At 45.9% G+C, this 5,000-nt stretch overlaps 1 protein-coding gene across 41 annotated transcripts in view; it reads left to right on the top strand.

Annotated features, from left to right (window-relative positions):
- The window catches only part of ptprda (protein tyrosine phosphatase receptor type Da), a 334,943-nt gene that overhangs the window by 36,289 nt on the left and 293,654 nt on the right, over window positions 1-5,000 (top strand). The window lies entirely within an intron of this gene.

Raw genomic sequence — 5,000 nt, 5'->3', positions numbered from 1 at the left:
GTGACGGCGGGTCACGGGTGGGTTCTCACCGTCTCCTGAGGCCCTGTGTGTTCCAGTTGCTCGGCTCTACACACACTCGAAATCAATCGGGAAACTTTCTCCAACCACCATTATGGATCCGGATCAGTGACCTATTTACAGCTCAACACCTGCTGGAAACAAAATGGTGCTGCAGTTTCCGGAGAGCGCGGAGGGGGATCTCTGTGTGTGTTTGCAAACTGAGTCCAGAAACACACACCGAGGGGATGGAGAGATGAGAACAGAGGAGAGATGGAGAGATGAGAACAGAGGAGAGATGAGAACAGAGGAGAGATGGAGAGATGGAAACAGAGGAGAGATGGAGAGATGGAAACAGAGGAGAGATGGAGAGATGAGAACAGAGGAGAGATGGAGAGATGAGAACAGAGGAGAGATGGAGAGATGAGAACAGAGGAGAGATGGAGAGATGGAAACAGAGGAGAGATGGAGAGATGTGAACAGAGGAGAGATGGAGAGATGTGAACAGAGGAGAGATGGAGAGATGGAAACAGAGGAGAGATGGAGAGATGGAAACAGAGGAGAGATGGAGAGATGAGAACAGAGGAGAGATGGAGAGATGAGAACAGAGGAGAGATGGAGAGATGAGAACAGAGGAGAGATGGAGAGATGGAAACAGAGGAGAGATGGAGAGATGTGAACAGAGGAGAGATGGAGAGATGGAAACAGAGGAGAGATGAGAACAGAGGAGAGATGGAGAGATGGAAACAGAGGAGAGATGGAGAGATGAGAACAGAGGAGAGATGGAGAGATGGAGAGATGGAAACAGAGGAGAGATGGAGAGATGGAAACAGAGGAGAGATGGAGAGATGGAAACAGAGGAGAGATGGAAACAGAGGAGAGATGGAGAGATGGAGAGATGGAGAGATGAGAACAGAGGAGAGATGGAGAGATGAGAACAGAGGAGAGATGGAGAGATGGAGAGATGAGAACAGAGGAGAGATGGAGAGATGGAGAGATGGGAACAGAGGAGAGATGGAGAGATGAGAACAGAGGAGAGATGGAGAGATGGAAACAGAGGAGAGATGGAGAGATGGAAACAGAGGAGAGATGGAGAGATGGAAACAGAGGAGAGATGGAAACAGAGGAGAGATGGAGAGATGGAGAGATGGAGAGATGAGAACAGAGGAGAGATGGAGAGATGAGAACAGAGGAGAGATGGAGAGATGGAGAGATGAGAACAGAGGAGAGATGGAGAGATGAGAACAGAGGAGAGATGGAGAGATGGAAACAGAGGAGAGATGGAGAGATGAGAACAGAGGAGAGATGGAGAGATGGAAACAGAGGAGAGATGGAGAGATGGAAACAGAGGAGAGATGGAGAGATGGAAACAGAGGAGAGATGGAGAGATGGAAACAGAGGAGAGATGGAGAGATGGAAACAGAGGAGAGATGGAGAGATGGAAACAGAGGAGAGATGGAGAGATGAGAACAGAGGAGAGATGGAGAGATGGAAACAGAGGAGAGATGGAGAGATGGAAACAGAGGAGAGATGGAGAGATGAGAACAGAGGAGAGATGGAGAGATGAGAACAGAGGAGAGATGGAGAGATGAGAACAGAGGAGAGATGGAGAGATGAGAACAGAGGAGAGATGGAGAGATGAGAACAGAGGAGAGATGGAGAGATGAGAACAGAGGAGAGATGGAGAGATGAGAACAGAGGAGAGATGGAGAGATGAGAACAGAGGAGAGATGGAGAGATGAGAAGAGAGGAGGGGAGAGATGGAGAGGTGAGGGATTGGGTGATTTTGAGATTTTATACACAACAGTAAGCAGCGTCCTTCATTCAACACATTCAGCAGAAAAGCAGAGGATGATGGGGAACGAGTGAAGGAATAATACAGGAGAGAATAGATGAGCAGGAGAGGGTGGAGGTGAGGAGGGAGTTTATATTTACTCTTATAGCAGATGTTTTTATCCAGAGCAACTGAGGATAAAAGAAGCAGTTCAGATGGTCACAGAGCAGCGCTGTAATGCCGTGACAAGTGCTCCTCCATACTGAGCAGAGCAGAGCGAGCGTGCACATACACGCTGATTTACTGTATGATATATTGGGGGTGCACAAGGGGAACTGCGACAACCGCGAGTAAATAAACTGCAAGACGCATGTAAGAGGAGACAAGAAACAAACAGCAAAGTATAAGCAGAAGAATTAAGCAAAGTCTGTGTGCTGTTTACATGTGAGGTGTAGCTGAGATGCTGACACACTGTGCTCACCGAGGACATTAAAAAGAGACAGTGATTAAACCGACTGATGGAGTTAGGCAGTCTTGATATACAATGATGATCTGCTGTATACAGCTGAAGAGTTATTCACCCCCCGCTTTATTTTCCCCAGTTTCTGTTTAGCGGAGAGCAGATTTCTCCAACACATCTCTAATCATAACAGTGTTAATAACTCATCTCTAATAACTGATTTATTCTCCCACAGTAAATAATATTAGACTAGATATTCTTCAAGACACTAGTGTTCAGCTTACAGTGACATGTAAAGGCTTCACTAGGGTAATTAGGGTAAAGTTAGAGTAATTAGGCAAGTCATTGTATAACAGTGGTTTACTCTGGAGACAATCTGAAAAATATAGCTTAAAGAAGCTAATGATATTGACCTTAAAATAGTGTTTAAACAATTAATAAATGCTTTTATTCTAGCCGAAATAAAACAAATAAGACTTTCTCCAGAAGAACAACCATTATCAGACACACTGTGAACATTTACAGAATCTGTTCAACGTCATGTGGGAAATATTAAATAAAGAAAACAAATTCAAAGGAGGCGAATTCTGACTGTAGGACAGTGAACACAGGCCAGAGATTGATCATATACAGGCTAGCAATGCTTACAGCTCTGTGCTGTTGGACATATGAGGTGTGAGGCTAACACATAGTGCTCGCTGTGGTGGTCTTTAATATTTAATGAGCCGGTAATTAAGTTGATCTCGTGTTGTGTGTCATCGTGCACGACAATCAATGTGTCTGCGCCGCTTCAGGACACATCAATAAAGCATGTTTCCGTTTTCCCTCGTCGTCCATGATGAGTTGACCAATATGTCACGGTTTCAGAAAGTGAAAGGGGGCGAGGACTCAAGCGCCGCAAATAATGGGTTTATTAAAAACAAAAAGAAAAGAAAAAGGCAACACAAACCACCCTGAGGGGAAACACATTAACAAGAGGCAAAACTCAACTGGGCTGGGGAGACAGGACACAGCAGGACTGGAGCAGGAACACAGGGAGGCGATGACACAGGACAGCAGACCAGAACAGGTGAACTGAACTAACCAATAATCTGATCATCAGCAGGGTGGACTAGACCACGGGTCATCACACTTGTTCCTGGAGGGTCGGTGTCCTGCAGATTTTAGCTCCAACCCTAATCAAACACACCTGAACAGCTGATCAAGCTCCTAATAGGTATACTTGAAACACCCAGGCAGGTGTGCTGAGGCCAATTAGAGCTGAACCCTGCAGGGTCACCAGCCCTCCAGAATCAGGATTGGTGACCCCTGGACTAGACTAAAGACCGGATAAAGTTTGGTGAAGTTTGTCTGCCAACAAAAGAACACACACACCAGGAGCAAGAGTGCGCATCCCAAGCATGCCCGACCTTGCACACCTGCATCATAAGGGAGCGTCCACGGCCTGAGTGCGGCCAAGACGGCGCTCATACAGAGATGAAGACAGAAGGAACGAGTGCTCAACCCGAGAAAACAACATCCAAGACAAGACAGGACTAGTGTCTGGACTCTGTCAGCAAAGCAAGAATTAACAAGACAGGAGTGGCAGAATCCTGACACAATAAGAACACAGAATACTGTCACAGAGTCTCCTCTAAATTAGAGAGAGAGAGGACTGGTTTATGAAACAGAAGAAGCGGTGCGCTTATATGACATCATCACAGAGTGACAGAATAAAGAGATGAATATCGGCGATCGATAGACGATGCACTTCTGCAGCCGGGTGAGTGAGTGAGTGTGTGAGTGAGTGAGTGAGTGAGTGTGTGAGTGAGTGAGTGAGTGACTGAGTGAGTGAGTGTGTGAGTGAGGCCCACTAATCTGCATGAAGCACACTAAAACACCATGCTTTTCCAGAGTGTTGATATATGAAGGTGCCTGGTGCATACGGAGAGGAGGGAGTGTGTCTGTGAGGAGAAAGAGGAGATCAAAAAAGAGGAGGATAGAGAAGAATATGGATGGGATGGAGAGATCAGAAACGAGGAGGAGTGGGACTGGAAAGAGGATAAATGGGATAGGGCTTATATAGAGAGGAGATCAGACAGGAGAGAGAGAGATTGGGGTGGACAGGAGGAGTGTACTGAGGAAAGGAGAGGAGGTAGGGGTGAGAGGAGATGTGAGAGGAGGTGAAAGAGAAGAGCAGTAGAGGCCAGTGAAACCCCTGGCTGGTGTGAATAATAAGGGCTCGGGGGAGAAGAACAGATGGACGTTTAGAGAAAGAGAGAGAGAAAAGAAGGAACGAGAGGGAAGATTGTCAGACTTGATGCCAAGGCTCTGTAGGGGACACACACACACACACACACACACACACTCAGTGCTCATTAGAGTGGAATGATTCTGAAGTTTGGTGGGAATTTCAGAAGGTTAAAGATGGCGTCATACTGTTTACTGCTTTATCAGAATTTTAATCGCAAGACTAGATCAGAGTTCATGGATATAACTGAAGATATCGAGGTGAAGTGTGCTACATCTCTGCCTGCATCAGACGGCTAATATTGCATCAGCGCTATTGATCCTGTACTGAGATCAAACTGGAGCTGGTTCTGTTCTGAGGTCAGATATAAGCTCAATCTTTTTCCTTTTGTTTTTTTTTTTGATTAGACGTGAAGTGTTTCTTCAGATGTAATGGGTTTCTGTGCTGAGATCAGACCTATAGCAATTTGGTTCTGAGATCAGATCTAAGACTTAATGTGATGCTTCTTGAGATTGGACCCAAAGTGACTCAGAAATCAG

This window comes from Danio rerio, chromosome 7 (genome assembly GCF_052040795.2).
Source record: "Danio rerio strain M-AB ecotype USA chromosome 7, GRCz13ab, whole genome shotgun sequence".
NCBI classification, from domain to species: Eukaryota; Metazoa; Chordata; class Actinopteri; order Cypriniformes; family Danionidae; genus Danio; species Danio rerio.
Note: the sequence above shows the minus strand (reverse complement) of the source record. Positions and strands in the feature narration are given on the sequence as shown.